This window comes from Heptranchias perlo, chromosome 9 (assembly GCF_035084215.1).
Source record: "Heptranchias perlo isolate sHepPer1 chromosome 9, sHepPer1.hap1, whole genome shotgun sequence".
In the NCBI taxonomy this organism is placed as follows: Eukaryota; Metazoa; Chordata; class Chondrichthyes; order Hexanchiformes; family Hexanchidae; genus Heptranchias; species Heptranchias perlo.
In genome coordinates, this window is record NC_090333.1 from 2,738,843 (window position 1) to 2,760,904 (window position 22,062).

General features: G+C 47.2%; 3 non-coding genes and 1 pseudogene across 3 annotated transcripts; 1 reads left to right on the forward strand and 3 right to left on the reverse strand.

Moving 5' to 3' along the window:
* Nucleotides 1-376: 376 nt before the first annotated feature.
* Nucleotides 377-540, reverse strand: LOC137325827 (U1 spliceosomal RNA). Its single transcript, XR_010964033.1, has one exon. It is a non-coding gene; the product is annotated as a U1 spliceosomal RNA (small nuclear RNA).
* A 5,281-nt stretch (nt 541-5,821) lies between these two features.
* On the forward strand, nt 5,822-6,035 carry LOC137325898 (U2 spliceosomal RNA; annotated as a pseudogene).
* Nucleotides 6,036-8,023: 1,988 nt separating this feature from the next.
* Nucleotides 8,024-8,187, reverse strand: LOC137325768 (U1 spliceosomal RNA). The gene has a single exon (XR_010964009.1). It is a non-coding gene; the product is annotated as a U1 spliceosomal RNA (small nuclear RNA).
* A 5,357-nt stretch (nt 8,188-13,544) lies between these two features.
* Nucleotides 13,545-13,708, reverse strand: LOC137326029 (U1 spliceosomal RNA). The gene has a single exon (XR_010964065.1). It is a non-coding gene; the product is annotated as a U1 spliceosomal RNA (small nuclear RNA).
* Between the last annotated feature and the right edge of the window lie 8,354 nt (nt 13,709-22,062).

The window sequence follows — 22,062 nt, forward strand, 5'->3', positions numbered from 1 at the left end:
GGGCCGGCCGGCTGGTCCTTCCCTTTCACAGGCTTTTGGCCCTCGATTAAACGGCAAAGGTGTTCAGAAGGAAGGACGGGAGGGTGGGAAATCAGTGGAATGTCACACCTCCGACCCAGAAAACAGGTCTCCTGGTCAAAGCAGTCCTGCCCCGCCCTGCCATTAATGTGACAATGGACAGGGCCCAGCAGCTTCAGACACATCTTTCTTTCAATATGCAAGTTCTTTTTAAAAACCTTTCCTTCCACAGCAGCCTCTGAGTGAGAGAGAGAGAGAGAGACTGACTGACTGACATAACGTACACACACACACAAAACAACGCCTCCCATCCGATTGGTGGACTACTGGATCGAAAATCTAACTTTTAGTTTCAATGCAGGGGAGAGCGCGAACGCAGTCCCCCACTACCACAAATTTTGCAGTCGAGTATCCCGCATTTGGGGACATCGCAGGTGTCAGCACACCCCGTGTGCAATGGGTTAGCCTCGTCCTGGGAGATCCACCTTCGGGATCACAGATTCTTCCCTGCCAGGTAAGTATGCCTTATGTCGCCACACAGTGCCACTTGACAGCATTCACTGCCTCTTACGGTTGCAACGGCAGGTTTTAAAAATCAAAATGTCGCTTCGCTCGCAACGTGCTGATGCTCTGAGAGATTAATTCTGCTCAAATATTGGACCCTATATCCGATGCATTACTCTCGGAGAAAATACTGCAGCGATGCGGTGCCGGCGATCGTTGTTTGCGTGTCGCCCTTCGAGGGAAATGTCCCGCCTCCAGCTGCAAGTTGTCGCTATAGTAGTAGTTTCGAATCAGCACAAAGCAGGTGCCTCCCTGGAATGTCACACGTGGGTGGCAGGTCCCTCCCTGACCTGGCCTGGAATGTCACGCCTGCGTCCCAGAAAACAGATCTCCTGGTCAAAGCAGTCCCGCCCCGCCCTGCCCTTGGATTAACATGACAATGGACAGGGCCTAGTCAGGAGCAGCTTGACACACAACTCACAATATGCACTTCTGAAACATTAACGTCGTTCAACAGTTTAACCAGCCTTTAACACGTCTTGTGTTTAGGAACATAGGAACAGGAGGAGGCCATTCAGCCCTCGTGCCTGCTCCGCCATTTGATAAGATCATGGCTGATCTGTGATCTAACTCCATATACCTGCCTTTGGCCCACATCCCTTAATATCTTTGGTTGCCAAAAAGCTGTCTATCTCAGATTTAAATTTAGCAATTGAGCTAGTATCAATTGCCGTTTGGGGAAGTGAGTTCCAAATGTTTTCTAATCTCACTCCTGAAAGGTCTGGCTCTAATTTTTAGACTGTGCCCCCTACTCCTACAATCCCCAACCAGCGGAAATAGTTTCTCTCTATCCACCCTATCTGTTCCCTTTAATATCTTATAAACTTTGATCAGATCACCCCTTAACCTTCGAAACTCCAGAGAATACAACCCCAAATTGTGTAATCTCTCCTCGTAACTTAACCCTTGAAGTCCAGGTATCATTCTAGTAAACCTACGCTGCACTCCCTCCAAGGCCATTGTGTCCTTCCGAAGGTGCGGTGCCCAGAACTGCTCACAGTACTCCAGGTGCGGTCTTACCAGGGTTTTGTATAGCTGCAGCATAACTTCTGCCCCCTTGTACTCCAGTCCTCTAGATATAAAGGCCAGCATTCCATTAGCCTTATTGATTATTTTCTGCACCTGTTCATGACACTTCAATGATCTATGTACCTGGACCCCTCAATCCCTTTGGACATCCACTGTTTTTAACTTTTTACCATTTAGAAAGTATCCTGTTCTATCCTTTTTTGATCCAAAGTGGATGACCTCACATTTGTCTACATTGAATTCCATTTGCCACAGTTTTGCCCATTCACCTAATCGATCAATATCGCTTTGTAATTTTATGTTTTCATCTACACTGTTGACAATGCCACCAATCTTTGTGTCATCGGCAAACTTAGATATGAGACTTTCTATGCCTTCATCTAAGTCGTTAATAAACATTGTGAATAATTGAGGCCCCAAGACAGATCCCTGCGGGACTCCACTAATCACACCCTGCCAATGTGAGTACCTTCCCATTATCCATACTCACTGTCGCCTTTCGCTCAGCCAACTTCCTAACCAAGTCCGTACTTTTCCCTCGATTCCATGGGCTTCTATCTTAGCTAACAGTCTCTTCTGTGAGACCTTATCAAATGCCTTCTGGAAGTCCATATAAATAACATCCACTGACATTCCCCTATCCACTACTTTAGTCACCTCTTCAAAAAATTCATTCAGGTTTGTCAAGCACGACCTACCTTTCACAAATCCATGCTGGCTCTCTCTGATTAACTGAAAATTCTCGAGGTAGAAAACTATCCCGGACACACTCAAGAAATTCACTACCTTTCTGACAGTTGCTGGTCTGCTTTTCCCAATCTATGTGAAGGTTGAAGTTCCCCCATTAAGACCACTATGCCTTTGTTACACGCTTGTCTAATTCTGCATTTATACAATCTAGCACTTCAGAGCTGCTGCCAGGGGTCCTATATGCAACTCCCACATAGTCTTAGATCCTTTCCTATTTCTCAATTCAACCCATAAGGTCTCTGTTGGCTGCTTACCTCTCGTTATATCCTCCTTTATCATTGAAGTGATTTCATCTCTAATCACGAAGGATACTCCTCCCCCTCTTCCATTTTACCTATCTCTCCTGTAGACTTTATAACCTGGTATATTTAGTTCCCAATCCTGACCATCCTGCAGCCATGTCTCAGTAATAGCTATCATGTCATACCTTCCAATTTGAATTTGAACCTGTAGTTCATTTAATATATCCCTTATACTCTGTGCATTTGTATATAGATCTCTTAGTTGGGCCACACACCCTAGCCTGACCTTCAGCTTTGGTGCTGGGTTAATCTCCTTACGTCTTCTAGTTTTCACTTTATCTGTAGTTCCTAATGTACACTTTGTTTCTGCTGCTATACGCTTTTCCCTTTCACTTGTTCTTGAACAACTGTTTGTACTATTTGTATTGTAAATTTCCCCTGGGTCTTCCCCTCTCATGCTGCTCTCAACTTTACTCCCTTCTGACTCCCCGCTCAGGTTCCCATCCCCCTGCCATTCTAGTTTAAACCTTCCCCAACAGCATTCGCAAACACCCCCGCGAGGACATTGGTCCCGGACCTGCTCGGGTGTAACCCGTCCCGCTTGTACGGGTCCCACCTTTCCCAGAACTAGGAATCGAAATCCCTCCCTCCTACACCATCCCTGCAGCCACGCATTCATCCGGTCTATTCTCTTGTTCCTATAAATAGTAGCACATGGCACTGGTAGTAATCCTGAGATCACTACCTTTGAAGTCCTGCTTTTTAAATTTATCTCCTAACTCCTTAAATTCACATTGCAGGACCTCATCCCTTTTTTTACCTATGTCATTGGTACCAATATGGATCACGACTACTGGCTGTTCACCCTCCCCCTCCAGAATGTCCTGGAGCTGCTCCGCGACATAGAGTCATAGAAGTTTACAACATGGAAACAGGCCCTTCGGCCCAACATGTCCATGTCGCCCAGTTGATACCACTAAGCTAGTCCCAATTGCCTGCACTTGGCCCATATCCCTCTCTACCCATCTTACCCATGTAACTGTCCAAATGCGTTTTAAAAGACAAAATTGTACCCGCCTCTACTACTGCCTCTGGCAGCTCGTTCCAGACACTCACCACCCTTTGAGTGAAAAAATTGCCCCTCTGGACCTTTTTGTATCTCTCCCCTCTCACCTTAAATCTATGTCCCCTCGTTATAGACTCCCCTACCTTTGGGAAAAGATTTTGACTATCTACCTTATCTATGCCCCTCATTATTTTATAGACTTCTATAAGATCACCCCTTAACCTCCTACTCTCCAGGGAAAAAAGTCCCAGTCTATCCAACCTCTCCCTATAAGTCAAACCATCAAGTCTCGGTAGCATCCTAGTAAATCTTTTCTGCACTCTTTCTAGTTTAATAATATCCTTTCTATAATAGGGTGACCAGAACTGTACACAGTATTCCAAGTGTGGCCTTACTAATGTCCTGTACAACTTCAACAAAACATCCCAACTCCTGTATTCAATGTTCTGACCAATGAAACCAAGCATGCCAAATGCCTTCTTCACCACCCTATCCACCTGTGACTCCACTTTCAAGGAGCTATGAACCTGTACTCCTAGATCTCTTTGTTCTATAACTCTCCCCAATGCCCTACCATTAACGGAGTAGGTCCTGGCCCGATTCGATCTACCTTCCTTGACCCTAGCATCAGGGAGGCAACATACCATCCTGGAGTCACGATTGCGGCCGCAGAAACGCCTATCTGTTCCCCTTACAATTGGATCCCCTATCACTATAGCCCTGCCACTCTTCTTCCTCCCCTCCTGTGCAGCAGAGCCACCCGTGGTGCCACGAAATTGGCTCTTGCTGCTTTCCCCTGATAAGCCATCTCCCCCAACAGTATCCAAAGCTGTATATCTGTTTGAGAGGGAGATGGCCCCAGGGGACTCCTGCTCTACCTGCCTAGTCCTTTTATTCTGCCTGGCGGTCACCCATTTCCTTTCTGCCTGCGTAATCTTTACCTGCGGTGTGACCACCTCACTGATCGTGCTATCCACAATAGTCTCAGCATCATGGATGCTCCACAGTGAATCCACCCGCAGCTCCAGCTCCGAAATGCGGTTAGCCAGTAGCTGCAGCTGGACACACTTCCTGCACACATGGTCGCCAGGGACCCTGGTAGTGTCCATGGCTTCCCGTATGGGGCAGGAGGAACATATCACGGGTGCGAGCTGTGCTGCCATAACTTGCCTTAGATTTACACTGCGTTCACCTCTCAGACTCTCCTCCCGCTCTCTGTCTCCTTTTACACTGTGCTCACCTCTCGGACTCTCCTGCCTCACCTGTGACGTTGCACAGTAGTTTTCTCTTGTTGCAGGTCTGCTGCTGCTTTTATTCCCCACTCTCAGTCTTCTGCTGCTCAGGTCCGCCGCCGCTCTGCGGAAAAAGTTAGGAAAAGCAAGACAAAGCAGCACCTCCTTCCCCCACTTCACCAAACTCCCACACTCACCAAACTCTCAGCTGTCTCACTCGGTGCTCTGTTGTACTCAGTTTTTATTTCCCATTTCCACCCAGCCAGCCAGCCAAGCCGGCATCTGCAGTATTTTCTTTTGATTGGTCTTGCCTGCTGTGGAACGAATGTTTAAACACAAGCTGCTGATTGTCAGCACCTCACCTCTTTCTCAATTGGCCTGTTGTAATCTCACTCAGACACGTCACATCACGTCACTAGTTTTCTCTAAAGAGGTTTCCTTCCACGGCAGTTAGTTAGTGACTGAGACTGACTGACGGAGGTCCGTTGAGACACAACCCTCTCCCATCTGATTGGTGGACTACTGGCAAATTTACAAATCTCTCAAGCAATCCGAGCGAGAAAGGTAAAAACGGCAACTTCTTTAAGCCGATCCACTGTTGCAATTAGAAATGGTGGCAAAATTGTGCCGAGAGCGGGAGAGAACGGCAGTGGTTCTAGACTGCTTTAGACACATTCAGCCAGAGTCAAAGGAGGGAGGGCAGACAGGACCCAAGATCAATTCACATCGAGCGCGTTATCGCTTCTCGGCCTTTTGGCTAAGATCAAGTGGTCAAGTGGGGGAAGGCAACCATTTGGAGCCTTCCTGCCATTGTATGCTGGGGGGATGCAGTCAGGGAGAAATCCCCTCGGGCAGAGTGTAGAGCTTTGGCTTGTAGAGCTTTGGCTTGATGTAATGTCACTGCAAGGAATCTGGAATGAATCTGTAAGGCAATAAGGCACCCCAGAGTGTCAGAAAAAAAAAAAAAAAAAAAAAAAAAAATCTGTTCTTATCAGTTTAATATCTGATACGTCCCCTATCTGGGGACCATATATTAAATTGATTTTTGGAACAGGGAGATGGAACAGGGGCTTGCTCCGTCCACTCCACGCATCGACCCAGTATTGCAGTGTCTCTGGGAACGGTGCACCTCCCTCTGGGGAGATATTCAAAAGGAAAAAACAGCTCTTTCCCAGTGTCTCTCTACGTGTGTATGGATTATTACTCAGAATAAAGCTGATATATTGCACTTACTTTCTCAGCTCATTGCTATTCTTTTCTTCTCCTGGGCTGAGTGCCCCTCGCTCCCTCGCAGCGATATAATTCAAACTGCAAAATACCTTGACGTCGTTGACTTTAAACGAGCAGGGTCTGCGTGTCTTTGTGCGTACAAATGAAAACTGCGAGATTAAAGTGTGCGTGCTCCTGAACTCTCTGTCTGTCTGTCAAGGAGAGGAAAAGGCGGTGGTGGTGAGGGTGGAGCATCGCGCTCAGGAAAGGAGACTTTCTTTGATGCTGCCAATTAATCTGCACCAGAAAGTCGCTCCCCGCGACCGGGATTCGAACCCAGGTCTCAACGAGTTTGAAAGGTTGCGTCCTGTAAGAATTCTGGGAATTCCTCCTCTTCCGAGTTTGGAAAACTTTGGCCATTGACCAAAATCCTAAGATGGAAGGATAGGTGAGACGTCACCAGTCTCTGTTTCAATGCAAAACCTACAGCAGGTGGTCAATGATCAGCACTAATTCAAGAGGCAGTCGGTCATTGAGAGAGGCAACTGCTCCAGACATGGCGGAGCCATGCCTCGGTTCTGATGCAAAACCAATCGACAGCGAGGACGTGGGGTGAAAAGGGAGCCTTGTGTGGCAAGTGCTCGACGATCGGAATGAATTCGAAGAACAATGGCCCATCGAGAGAAGCAATTGCAACATGATGAGAGACCATCAAAAGCCATTAAAGACTCTTAACAACTTTGTAAGAACTGTTAAACAGACATGGAAGTGCCTCATTTAACAACGAAAACTATTGTAAGAGAGGAGTATATAAGTGGAAGCTCGAAACCCCTCTCTCTCTTGTTTGCTCTCTTGCTTTTGGTCTCTTGTTTTTTGCGCTTGTTTGCTGTCTCTGGTTCTTGCTCTCTTGCTTCTTTGCTCTTATCTCTTTTCCAGCTCTTTCTCTCTCTCTCTTAGTTCCTGCTCGCTCTTTTTTTTTCACCCGAGCTCTCCAGGGAGGAGAGCAGCTTCCAACGAAACCAATGTGAGAGAACCGGTCAGCCAGACCGAAGAGTGTAAAGGAATGGTGAGCCCCAACCATACGTGTGTGTGTGTGATAGGTGTCTCCAGGGTCCCCACCAGCCTCTTAGTTTAGCGGGATAAGGTACTGTAGTGGGTGTGTGTAACTCAATGTACTGTGCAGGACCGTTTTTATCGTTATTTTCTTCGTGTTGATGGAATAATAAAAGCAACATTCCAATTAAATTCAAACACCGAGTTTGTGTGTTCTCTGTGCCATTCGGCTATGTGATCCATCACCGGGTGCGTTAGCAAAAGTCCTGTCTTCCTGAACCCCCGGTCCGTGAGGTATAAGTGTTCCTTGGCTAGACCGGGGACCAGATATCTGCACCGATCAATAGGGTGAGAACAACCCCAAAGCACCCTACAGTCCTAACCACTAGACCACCAGGGGAGCTGCCTCAACCTCCCTGAGGAACCTGGACATGAGGCTGAGAACACGCACACCGGCCCCACTGGCAGCACCGACCAGCAGGGGGCCGGCCGGCTGGTCCTTCCCTTTCACAGGCTTTTGGCCCTCGATTAAACGGCAAAGGTGTTCAGAAGGAAGGACGGGAGGGTGGGAAATCAGTGGAATGTCACACCTCCGACCCAGAAAACAGGTCTCCTGGTCAAAGCAGTCCTGCCCCGCCCTGCCATTAATGTGACAATGGACAGGGCCCAGCAGCTTCAGACACATCTTTCTTTCAATATGCAAGTTCTTTTTAAAAACCTTTCCTTCCACAGCAGCCTCTGAGTGAGAGAGAGAGAGAGAGACTGACTGACTGACATAACGTACACACACACACACAAAACAACGCCTCCCATCCGATTGGTGGACTACTGGATCGAAAATCTAACTTTTAGTTTCAATGCAGGGGAGAGCGCGAACGCAGTCCCCCACTACCACAAATTTTGCAGTCGAGTATCCCGCATTTGGGGACATCGCAGGTGTCAGCACACCCCGTGTGCAATGGGCTAGCCTCGTCCTGGGAGATCCACCCTCGGGATCACAGATTCTCCCCTGCCAGGTAAGTATGCCTTATGTCGCCACACAGTGCCACTTGACAGCATTCACTGCCTCTTACGGTTGCAACGGCAGGTTTTAAAAATCAGAATGTCCCTTCGCTCGCAACGTGCTGATGCTCTGAGAGATTAATTCTGCTCAAATATTGGACCCTATATCCGATGATATACTCTCGGAGAAAATACTGCAGCGATGCGGTGCCGGCGATGGTTGTTTGCGTGTCGCCCTTCGAGGGAAATGTCCCGCCTCCAGTTGTTGTTGTTGTAATATATACACGCGCGCTGTTGTAGGAATATTGAACTGCAAGTTGTCGCTATAGTAGTAGTTTCGAATCAGCACAAAGCAGGTGCCTCCCTGGAATGTCACACGTGGGTGGCAGGTCCCTCCCTGACCTGGCCTGGAATATCACGCCTGCGTCCAAGAAAACAGGTCTCCTGGTCAAAGCAGTCCCGCCCCGCCCTGCCCTGGGATTAACATGACAATGGACAGGGCCTAGTCAGGAGCAGCTTGACACACAACTCACAATATGCACTTCTGAAACATTAACGTCGTTCGACAGTTTAACCAGCCTTTAACACGTCTTGTGTTTTAGGAACATAGGAACAGGAGGAGGCCATTCAGCCCTCGTGCCTGCTCCGCCATTTGATAAGATCATGGCTGATCTGTGATCTAACTCCATATACCTGCCTTTGGCCCATATCCCTTAATATCTTTGGTTGCCAAAAAGCTGTCTATCTCAGATTTCAATTTAGCAATTGAGCTAGTATCAATTGCCGTTTGGGGAAGTGAGTTCCAAATGTTTTCTAATCTCACTCCTGAAAGGTCTGGCTCTAATTTTTAAGACTGTGCCCCCTACTCCTACAATCCCCAACCAGCGGAAATAGTTTCTCTCTATCCACCCTATCTGTTCCCCTTAATATCTTATAAACTTCGATCAGATCACCCCTTAACCTTCGAAACTCTAGAGAATACAACCCCAATTTGTGTAATCTCTCCTCGTAACTTAACGCTTGAAGTCCGGGTATCATTCTAGTAAACCTACGCTGCACTCCCTCCAAGGCCAATATGTCCTTCCGAAGGTGCGGTGCCCAGAACTGCTCACAGTACTCCAGGTGCGGTCTAACCAGGGTTTTGGAAGCCTGCTGCCCTTACCCGGTCTGGCCTATATGTGACTCCAGACCCACAGCAATGTGGTTGATTCTTAATTGCCCTCTGAAATGGCCTAGCAAGCCACTCAGTTGTAAAATCTCGCTACGAAAAGTCATAATAAGAATAAAACCGGACGGACCACCCGGCATCGGACCACTAGGCACCGGACACGACAACGGCAAAACACCAAGCCCAGTCGACCCTGCAAGGTCCTCCTTACTAACATCTGGGGACTTGTGCCAAAATTGGGAGAGCTGTCCCACAGACTAGTCAAGCAACAGCCTGACATAGCCATACTCACAGAATCATATCTTTCAGCCAACGTCCCAGACTCTTCCATCACCATCCCTGGGTATGTCCTGTCCCACCGGCAGGACAGACCCACCAGAGGTGGCGGTACAGTGATATACAGTCAGGAGGGAGTGGCCCTGGGAGTCCTCAACATTGACTCTGGACCCCATGAAATCTCATGGCATCAGGTCAAACATGGGCAAGGAAACCTCCTGCTGATTACCACCTACCGTCCTCCCTCAGCTGATGAATCAGTCCTCCTCCATGTTGAGCACCACTTGGAGGAAGCACTGAGGGTAGCAAGGGCACAAAATGTACTCTGGGTGGGGGACTTCAATGTCCATCACCAAGAGTGGCTCGGTAGCACCACTACTGACCGAGCTGGCCGAGTCCTGAAGGACATAGCTGCCAGACTGGGCCTGCGGCAGGTGGTGAGCGAACCAACACGAGGGAAAAACTTACTTGACCTCGTCCTCACCAATCTACCTGTCGCAAATGCATCTGTCCATGACAGTATTGGTAGGAGTGACCACCGCACAGTCCTCGTGGAGATGAAGTCCCGTCTTCGCAATGAGGACACCATCCAACGTGTTGTGTGGCACTACCACCGTGCTAAATGGGATAGATTCAGAACAGATCTAGCAGCTCAAAACTGGGCATCCATGAGGCGCTGTGGGCCATCAGCAGCAGCAGAATTGTATTCCAGCACAATCTGTAACCTCATGGCCCGGCATATTCCTCACTCTACAATTACCAACAAGCCAGGGGATCAACCCTGGTTCAATGAGGAGTGTAGAAGAGCATGCCAGGAGCAGCACCAGGCGTACCTAAAAATGAGGTGCCAACCTGGTGAAGCTACAACTCAGGACTACATGCATGCTAAACAGCGGAAGCAACATGCTATAGACAGAGCTAAGCGATTCCACAACCAACGGATCAGATCAAAGCTCTGCAGTCCTGCCACATCCAATCGTGAATGGTGGTGGACAATTAAACAACTAACGGGAGGAGGAGGCTCTGCAAACATCCCCATTCTCAATGATGGCGGAGTCCAGCACGTGAGTGCAAAAGACAAGGCTGAAGCGTTTGCAACCATCTTCAGCCAGAAGTTGTAACTTCTATGATTCTGTTGTAACTTCTATGATTCTATTTTGGACAGTTACATGGGTAAGATGGGTATAGAGGGATATGGGCCAAGTGCAGGCAATTGGGACTAGCTTAGTGGTATAAACTGGGCGACATGGACATGTTGGGCCGAAGGGCCTGTTTCCATGTTGTAACTTCTATGATTCTTCTATGATTCTAAGTGCCGAGTGGATGATCCATCTCAGCCTCCTCCCGATATCCCCACCATCACGAAACCCAGTCATCGGCCAATTCGATTCACTCCACGTGATGTCAAGAAACGGCTGAGTGCACTGGATACAGCAAAGGCTATGGGCCCCGACAACATCCCAGCTGTCGTGCTGAAGACTTGTGCTCCAGAACTAGCTGCGCCTCTAGCCAAGCTGTTCCAGTACAGCTGCAACACTGGCATCTACCCGACAATGTGGAAAATTGCCCAGGTATGTCCTGTCCACAAAAAGCAGGACAAATCCAATCCGGCCAATTACCGCCCCATCAGTCTACTCTCAATCATCAGCAAAGTGATGGAAGGTGTCGTCGACAGTGCTATCAAGCGGCACTTACTCACCAATAACCTGCTCACCGATGCTCAGTTTGGGTTCCGCCAGGACCACTCGGCTCCAGACCTCATTACAGCCTTGGTCCAAACATGGACAAAAGAGCTGAATTCCAGAGGTGAGGTGAGTGTGACTGCCCTTGACATCAAGGCAGCATTTGACCGAGTGTGGCACCAAGGAGCCCGAGTAAAATTGAAGTCAATGGGAATCAGGGGGAAAACTCTCCAGTGGCTGGAGTCATACCTAGCACAAAGGAAGATGGTAGTGGTTGTTGGAGGCCAATCATCTCAGCCCCAGGGCATTGCTGCAGGAGTTCCTCAGGGCAGTGTCCTAGGCCCAACCATCTTCAGCTGCTTCATCAATGACCTTCCCTCCATCATAAGGTCAGAAATGGGGATGTTCGCTGATGACTGCACAGTGTTCAGTTCCATTCGCAACCCCTCAAATAATGAAGCAGTCCGAGCCTGCATGCAGCAAGACCTGGACAACATCCAGGCTTGGGCTCATAAGTGGCAAGTAACATCGCGCTCAGGAAAGGAGACTTTCTTTGATGGTGCCAATTAATCTGCACCAGAAAGTCGCTCCCCCCGACGGGGATTCGAACCCAGGTCTCAACGAGTTTGAAAGGTTGCCTCCTATTAGAATTCTGAGAATTCCTCCTCTTCCGAGTTTGTAAAACTTTGGCCATTGACCAAAATCCTAAGATGGAAGGATAGGTGAGACGTCACCAGTCTCTGTTTCAATGCAAAACCTACAGCAGGTGGTCAACGATCAGCACTAATTCGAGAGGCAGTCGGTCATTGAGAGAGGCAACTGCTCCAGACATGGCCTCGGTTCTGATGCAAAACCAAATCGACAGCGAGGACGTGGGGTGAAAAGGGAGCCTTGTGTGGCAAGTGCTCGACGATCGGAATGAATTCGAAGAACAATGGCCCATCGAGAGAAGCAATTGCAACATGATGAGAGACCATCAAAAACCATTAAAGACTCTTAACGACTTTGTAAGAACTGTTAAACAGACATGGAGCGCCTCATTTAACAACGAAAACTATTGTAAGAGAAGGGTCTTTTAGTGGAAGTTCGAAACCTCTCTCTCTCTTGTTTGCACTCTTACTTTTGGTCTCTTGATTTATGCTCTTGTTTGCTGTCTCTGGTTCTTGCTCTCTTGCTTCTTAGCTCTTATCCCTTTTCCAGCTCTTTCTCTCTCTCTCTCTTCGTTCCTGCTCGCTCTTTTTTTTCACCTGAGCTCTCCAGGGAGGGGAGCAGCTTCCAACGAAACCAATGTGAGAGAACCGGTCAGCCAGACCGAAGAGTGCAAAGGAATGGTGAGCCCCAACCATACGTGTGTGTGTGTGTGTGTGTGTGATAGGTGTCTCCAGGGTCCCCACCAGCCTCTCTCTCACTCAAAGGCTGCTGTGGAGGGAAAGCTTTTTAAAAAGAACTTTCATATTGTTCAGCGGGATAAGGTACTGTAGTGGGTGTGTGTAACTCAATGTACTGTGCAGGACCGTTTTTATCGTTATTTTCTTCGTGTAGATGGAATAATAAAACCAACATTCCAATTAAATTCAACACCGAGTTTGTGTGTTCTCTGTGCTATTCGGCTACGTGATCCATCACCGGGTGCGTTAGCAAAAGTCCTGTCTTCCTGAACCCCCGGTCCATGAGGGAGAAGTGTTCCTTGGCTAGACCGGGGACCAGATATCTGCACCGATCAATAGGGTGAGAACAACCCCAAAGCACCCTACAGTCCTAACCACTAGACCTGCCTCAACCTCCCTGAGGAACCTGTACATGAGGCTGAGAACATGCACGCCGGCCCCAATGGCAGCACCGACCAGCAGGGAAACGGCCGGCTGGTCCTTCCCTTTCACAGGCTTTTGGCCCTCGATAAAACGGCAAAGGTGTTCAGAAGGACGGGAGGGAGGGAAATCAGCACAAAGCAGGTCCACTGGAATGTCACACCTCCGACCCAGAAAACAGGTCTCCTGGTCAAAGCAGTCCTGCCCCGCCCTGCCATTAATGTGACAATGGACAGGGCCCAGCAGCTTGAGACATATCTTTCTTTCAATATGAAAGTTCTTTTTAAAAAGCTTTCCCTCCACAGCAGCCTCTGAGTGAGAGAGAGACTCACTGACTGACACAACGTACACACACACACACACACACACACACAACACACACACACAACACCTCCCATCCGATTGGTGGACGACTGGATCGAAAATCAAACTTTTAGTTTCAATGCAGGGGAGAGCGCGAACGCAGTCCCCCACTACCACAAATTTTGCAGTTAAGTATCCCGCATTTGGGGACATCGCAGGCGTCAGCGCACCCCGCGTGCAATGGGCTAGCCTCATCCTGGGAGATCCACCTTCAGGATCACAGATTCTCCCCTGCCAGGTAAGTATGCCTTATGTCTCCACACAGTGCCACTTGACAGCATTCACTACCTCTTCACTCACAATGTGCTAATGCTCAGAGATTAATTTTGCTCCTGTATTGTAACATGTATCCGATAACATACTCAGAGAAAATACTGCAGCGATGCAGTGGTCTTTCCCCATGGCCCTGTCAATTTTTTTCCAAGTCAAGTATTTATCCAATTCCCTTTTGAAAGTTACAATTGAATCTGCTTCATCCACCCTTTCAGGCAGTGTATTCCAGATCATTACAACTGGCTGCATAAAAAAATGTTTCCTCATGTCGCCTCTGGTTCTTTTGCCAATCATTTTATCTCTGTACCCACTCGTGACTGACCCTTCTGCCTCTGGAAACAGTTTCTCATATTTACTCTGTCAAAACCGTTCATGATATTGAGCACCTCTAACAAATCTCCCCTTCGCCTTCTCTGCTCCAAGGAGAACAACCCAAGCTTCTTCAGTCTCTCCACATCACTGAAGTCCCTCATCCCTGGTTCCATTCTAGTAAATCTCTTTTGAACCCTAAGGCCTTTCCATCCTTCCTGAAGTGCGGTGCCCAGAATTGAACACAATACTCCAGTTGAGGCCTAACCAGTGTTTTATAAAGGTTTAACTTAACTTCCTTGCTTTTGTACTCTATGCTCTTAATAAAGCATATGGGATCCTGGACTTGATTAAGAGCCTTCTCAACTTGTCCTGTCACCTTCAAAGGTTAATGTATATACACCCCCAGTTCTCTCTGTTCCTGCACCCCCTTTAAAATTGTACCATTTAGTTTATATTGCCTCTCCTTATTCTTCTTACCAAAATGCATCACTTCACACTTCTCTGCAGTAAATTTCACTGCCATGTGTCTGCCCATTTCACCAGTCTGTCTACGTCCCCCTGAAGTCTGTTACTATCCTCCACATTGTTTACTACTTTTCCGAGTTTTGTGTCATCTGCAAACTTTGAAATTATACCCTCTAGATCCAAGTCCAGGTCACTAATATATATTAAAAATAGCAGTGGTCCGAATACTGACCCCTGGGGAACACCACTCTATACTTCCCTCCAGTCTGAAAAATAACCGGTCACCAGTACTCTCTGCTTTCTATCCCATAGCCAAGTTTATATCCATGCTGCCACTGTCGTTTTAATCGCATGGGCTTTAATTTTGCTAACAAGTCTATTATGCGGTACTTTATCAATTGCCTTTTAAAGTCCATAAACACAATATCAACCCTCTCCGTTACTTCATCAAAGAACTCAATCAAGTTAGTCAAACACGATTTTCCTTTAACAAATCCACGCTGACTTTCATTTATTAGCCCATACTCTTCCAAGTGCCAATTTATTTTGTCTGGATTTTTGCCTCAAAGTTTCCTCACCACCGATGTTGGGCTGACTGCCTGGAATTGCCGGGTTTATACCTCGCCCCTTTTTTGAACAGGGGTGTAACATTTGCAATCCTCCAGCACCATCCCCGTATCGAAGGAGGATTAGAAGATTGTGGCCAGAGCCTCTGTAATTTCTACCCTTACTTCCCTCAGTAACCTGGATTGCATCCCATCTGGACCAGGTGACTTTTCTCCTTTGAGCCCTGCCAATCTTTTAAGTATCTCCTCTTTATCTATTTTTATCCTGTCCAACATCACTACCACCTCCTCCTTTACTGGTACAATGGCAGCATCCTCTTCTCTAGTGAAGACCGATGCAAAGTATTCATTTAGTACCTCAGCCATATCCTCTGCCTGCACAAGAAGATCTCCTTTGACTACCCTTTTACTATTCGTGTGTTTATGAAAGACTTTTGGGTTCCCTTTTATATTAGCCTCTAATCTATTCTCATCCTCTCTCTTTGCCCCTATTATTCCCTTTATTTTAAACAAGGTCTCCACTGTACTTCCATTATTCAGCCTGGTTCTCTACTGTATTATGAACCTTACATTCATCATAAGCCTCCTTTTTATGTTTCATTTTAATCTCGATATCTTTAGTCATTCAGGGAGCTCTAGCTTTGTAACGCCCTTTTCCCCTCATTGGGATGTGTCTACTCTGCACTCAAACAGACTTCTCCTTACAGGCCTCCCATCGTTCAATTACCGTTTTGCCTGCCGATTTTTGATTCCACTCCACCTGGGCATGATCTCTTTTAACTGACTGAAATTTGCCCTTCTCCAGTTAAGCATTTTCACATTTGATTGTTCCTTGTCCTTTTCCATTACTATTCTAAACCTAATGATATTATGATCACTGTTCCCCAAATGCTCCCCCACTGAAACATGCTCTACCTGCCCCACTTCATTCCCCAGAACTAGGTCCAGCACTGTTTCCATCCTGGTTGGGCTGGAAACACACTGTTCCAGAAAGCTCTCTGGAACACATTTCAGGAATTCCTCCCCCTCTTTGCCCTTTATACTGTTACTATCCCAATCTATATTAGGATAATTGAAGTCCCCCATTATTACTGCCCTATAGTTCTTGCATCTTTCTGTAATTTGCCTGCAAATGTTCTCCTCTCTCTCCTCCCCACTATTTGGTGGCCTGTAGTGTACACCCAGTAACATAATAGTTCCTCTATTGTTCCTTAATTCCAACCAAATAGATTCTGTCTTTGACCCCTCAACAACATCATCCCTTTCCAGTGCTATAACAGTTTCTTTGTTCAACACTGCTAGTCCCTCCTCCTTTCTATCCTTCCCTCTTTCTCCTGAATACCTTGTAGCCAGGAATATTAAGTACGTAATCCTCCCCTTCTTTGAGCCAGGTCTCTGTTATTGCCACTATATCATTGTCCCATGTGGCGACTTGAGCCTGCAGCTCACCAACCTTATTTACCACACTACGTGCATTTACGCAAATGCACTCCAATCTTTTTTCTGATTCGTTCATGGAATGTGGGTGTTGCTGGTGGTGGTGAGCCGCCTTCTTGAACCGCTGCAGTCCGTGTGATGAAGGTACTCCCACAATCTCATCTTAAACTGCCTCGCATTTTCCCCCTGACTGATCCCTATTTCTGAACTATTCTTTAATCGAGTGCTACTTGTCCCTCCCAGTCCTCTGTGCATCTTGTTTCTCCTCTCAAATATTTCCTCCTGGTGTCCATTCCCCTGCCAAATTAGTTTTCACCATTAGACCATCGAGATAGGAGCAGGAGTAGGCCATTCGGCCCCTCGTGCCTACTCCACCATTTAATGAGACCATGCCTGATCTGATTTTTACCTCAACTCCACTTTCCCGCCCTTTCCCCATATCCTTTGACTCCCTTGCTGATTAAAAATTTGTCTGACTCAGCCTTGAATGTATTCAATGACTCAGCCTCCACAGCTTTTTGGGGTAAAGAATTCCAAAGATTCACGATCCTCTGGGAGAAGAAATTCCACTTCATTTCAGTCTAAACCGGTCACCCCTTATTCTGAGACTATGCCCCCTAGTTTTAGATTCCCCCATGAGGGGTAACATCCTCTCAGCATCTACCCTATCGAGTCCCCTCAGAATCTTGTATCTTTCAAGAAGATCTCCTCTCATTCTTCTGAACTCCAATGAGTATAGACCCAACCTGTTCAATCTTTCCTCATAAGACAACCCTTCCATACCCGGAATCAACCTCGTGAACCTTCTCTGAGCTGCCTCCAATGCAAGTATGTCCTTCATTAAATAAGGGCACCAGAACTGTATGCAGTACTCCAGGTGTGGTCTCACCAGCACCCTGTACAGTTGTAGCATGACTTCACTGTTTTTATACTCCATCCCCCTAGAAATAAAGGCCAATAGTCCGTTTGCCTTCCAGATTACCTGCTGCACCTGTATGTTGACTTTTTGTGTGTCATGTATGAGGACACCCAGATCCCACTGTACCACAGCATTTTATAGAATCACAGAAGTTACAACATGGAAACAGGCCCTTTGGCCCAACATGTCCATGTCGCCCAGTTTGTACCACTAAGCTAGTCCCAATTTCCTGCACTTGGCCCATATCCCTGTATACCCATCTTACCCATGTAACTGTCCACATGCTTTTTAAAAGACAAAATTGTACCCGCCTCTACTACTGCCTCTGGCAGCTCGTTCCAGACACTCACCACCCTTTGAGTGAAAAAATTGCCACTCTGGACCCTTTTGTATCTCTCCCCTCTCACCTTAAATCTGTGCCCCCTCGTTATGGACTCCCACCCTTGCTGATTAATTCAGAGGAACATCATACACCCAAATCATTTTAGAATTTAGTGGCAATATAACTGACAATCTAAATTGAGTCCATTTAGCTATTGCGCCAATAGATTGGACATTTATTCTCTGTCATACTGAAATCTATGCCCCCTCGTTATAGACTCCCCTACCTTTGGGAAAAGATTTTGACTATCTACCTTATCTATGCCCCTCATTATTTTATAGACTTCTATAAGATCACCCCTTAACCTCCTACTCTCCAGGGAAAAAAGTCCCAGTCTGTCCAACCTCTCCCTATAAGTCAAACCATCAAGTCCCGGTAGCATCCTAGTAAATCTTTTCTGCACTCTTTCTAGTTTAATAATATCCTTTCTGTAATAGGGTGACCAGAACTGCACACAGTACTCCAAGTGTGGCCTCACCAATGCCCTGTACAACTTCAACAATACATCCCAACTCCTGCATTCAATGTTCTGACCAATGAAACCAAGCATGCCAAATGCCTTCTTCACCACCCTATCCACCTGTGACTCCACTTTCAAGGAGCTATGAACCTGTACTCCTCGATCTCTTTGTTCTATAACTCTCCCCAACGCCCTACCATTAACGGAGTAGGTCCTGGCCCGATTCGATCTCCCAAAATGCATCACCTCACATTTATCTAAATTAAACTCCATCTGCCATTCATCGGCCCACTGACCCAATTGATCAAGATCCCGTTGCAATCCTGGATAACCTTCTTCACTGTCCACAATGCCACCAATCTTGGTGTCATCTGCAAACTTACTAACCATGCCTCCTAAATTCTCATCCAAATCATTAATATAAATAACAAATAACAGCGGACCCAGCACCGATCCCTGAGGCACACCGCTGGACACAGGCATCCAGTTTGAAAAACAACCCTCTACAACCACCCTCTGTCTTCTGTCGTCAAGCCAATTTTGTATCCAATTGGCTACCTCACCTTGGATCCCGTGAGATTTAACCTTATGCAACAACCTACCATGCGGTACCTTGTCAAAGGCTTTGCTGAAGTCCATGTAGACCACGTCCACTGCACAGCCCTCATCTATCTTCTTGGTTACCCCTTCAAAAAACTCAATCAAATTCGTGAGACATGATTTTCCTCTCACAAAACCATGCTGACTGTTCCTAATTAGTCCCTGCCTCTCCAAATGCCTGTAGATCCTGTCCCTCAGAATACCCTCCAACAACTTGCCCACTACAGATGTCAGGCTCACCGGTCTGCAGTTCCCAGGCTTTTCCCTGCCGCCCTTCTTAAACAAAGGCACAACATTTGCTACCCTCCAATCTTCAGGCACCTCACCTGTAGCGGTGGATGATTCAAATATCTCTGCTAGGGGACCCGCAATTTCCTCCCGAACCTCCCATAACGTCCTGGGATACATTTCATCAGGTCCCGGAGATTTATCTACCTTGATGCGAGTTAAGACTTCCAGCACCTCCCTCTCTGTAATATGTACACTCCTCAAGACATCACTATTTCTTTCCCCAAGTTCCCTAACATCCATGCCTTTCTCAACCGTAAATACCGATGTGAAATATTCATTCAGGATCTCACCCATCTCTTGTGGTTCCGCACATAGATGACCTTGTTGATCCTTAAGAGGCCCTACTCTCTCCCTAGTTACTCTTTTGCCCTTTATGTATTTGTAGAAGCTCTTTGGATTCTCCTTTGCCTTATCTGCCAAAGCAATCTCATGTCCCCTTTTTGCCCTCCTGATTTCTCTCTTAACTCTACTCCGGCAATCTCTATACTCTTCAAGGGATCAACTTGATCCTAGCTGCCTATGCATGTCATGTGCCTCCTTCTTCTTTTTGACTAGGGCCTCAATCTCCCGAGTCATCCAAGGTTCCCTACTTCTACCAGCCTTGCCCTTCACTTTATAAGGAATGTGCTTACCCTGAACCCTGGTTAACACACTTTTGAAAGCCTCCCACTTACCAGACGTCCCTTTGCCTGCCAACAGACTCTCCCAATCAACTTCTGAAAGTTCCAGTCTAATACCATCAAAATTGGCCTTTCCCCAATTTAGAATTTTAACATTTGGGCCAGACCTATCCTTCTCCATAGCTATCTTAAAACTAATGGAATTATGATCACTGGTCCCAAAGTGATCCCTCACTAACACTTCTGTCACCTGCCCTTCCTTATTTCCCAAGAGGAGGTCAAGTTTTGCCCCCTCTCTAGTCGGGCCATCCACATACTGATTGAGAAATTCCTCCTGAATACACTCAACAAATTTCTCTTCATCCAAGCCCCTAATGCTATGGCTGTCCCAGTCAATGTTGGGAAAGTTAAAGTCCCCGACTATTACCACCCTATTTTTCTTGCAGCTGTCTGTAATCTCCTTACATATTTGCTCCTCAATTTCCCGTTGACTATTTGGGGGTCTGTAGTACAATCCTATCAAAGTGATCTCTCCTTTCTTATTTTTCAGTTCTACCCATATAGACTCAGTGGGCGAACCCTCGGATATATCCCCTCTCACTACTGCCGTGATGTTCTCCCTTGAAGAGTATTTCTCCATTCAAATAATATTTTGCTTTTTTATTTTTCCTCCCAAAGTGGATGACTTCACATTTTCCCACATTATATTCCAATTATATTATATTAAACCTCCCCCACAGCACGAGTTAACCTCCCCATGAGGACACTGGTCCCAGTTCTGTTGAGGTGTCACCCGTCCATCTTGAACAGATCCCTCCTACAGAACTGGTCCCAATGCCCCAGGAACCTGAAGCCCTCTCTCCTGCACCATTGCTCCAGCCACGCATTAACTTGTCTTATCCTACTATTCCTACACTCATCAGCACGAGACACTGGGAGTAATCCAGAGATTACTATCTTTGAGGTCCTGCTTTTTAACTTCCTCCCTAGCTCCTGAAACGCTGCAGAACCTCAACCCCTTTCCTTCCTATGTCATTGGTTCCCACATAGACCACGACTTCTGGCTGTTGCCCTGCCCCCCCTCAAAATGTTCCGCACCCTCTCAGTGATGTCCTTTACCCTGGCACCAGGGAGGCAACACACCATGTGGGACTCACGTCGCCGGTTGCAGAAATGCCTGTCTATCCCCCGGACTTTCGAATCCTCTATAACAGCTGCATTTCTTGTGCCCCCCCTCCCCCCGACCCTGTGCAGCCGAGTCTCCCACGGTGCCGTGGATTTGCTCCAGACTGCACTCCCCCATGGTGTCAACACCCTCACTGGGACTCAACACTGAATACCAATTTGTGAGTGCCACACTCCCAGGGGACTCCTGCACGGCCTGCCTGTTCCTTCTTGTCTGTCCGGTGGTCACCCACTCCCTCTCCACCTGAACTCTCAGTAGCTGGGGGGTGACCACCTCCTGAAACGTGCTATCCACAAAACTCTCAGCTTCCCGCATTCACTGTAGTGACGCCAGCCGCCCCTCAAACTCAGAAGCCCTGAGCTTGAACTCCAGCAGATGGCGGCACTTCCTGTACATGTGGTTTTCCAGGACACAAAGTGCGTTCTGGAGTTCCCACATGGCACAGGATGTGCATGGGACGGGCCCCAGCTGTCCTGCCATGGAAACTGTTTCTTTAGCTTTAAGGCACTTTACTGTTTATCTGACAGTAAAACACGAACCAACCACTAAAAAACACTAACCAATGAACTAAATACTGACTGACCTGCCCTCGGCGCGCCTCCTTGCCTTGTTTTGATTCCTCCTGCGTCTCCCTTTATGCTCCGCTCAGTCTAAGTCTACAGTTCTTGGGTTTAAATCACTTAGCACCTCCTTCCCCCTCTGCACCTAATTCCCACATGCACCAAATTCCCAGTTGAATGTGTTCACTCCGTTCGAGGCTCACTCTCTGTCTTTCCCAAACTCTGTGCTCAATCTCCACACTCACATCATCAGTAAATCTCCACACTCACATCAGTGAAAATCCACATTCATCAGTAAAAATACAGAGCAAGGAGTCTCGCACACACCATCCTACAATATACTTTCATTATCTGTGCAGCGAGACCAAGATCAGAGTTTAAACACACTAATACTCACCAACCCGCCTGCAATAGCACATCCCAGGATTTTTATTGAACTCTCTTATTCTCCATTTGTACCACACAGAACAGTGCAGATCCCTTCTCCTCAGGGCACTGCATCACCTGTTATTTAAATCCTCCTGTCCAA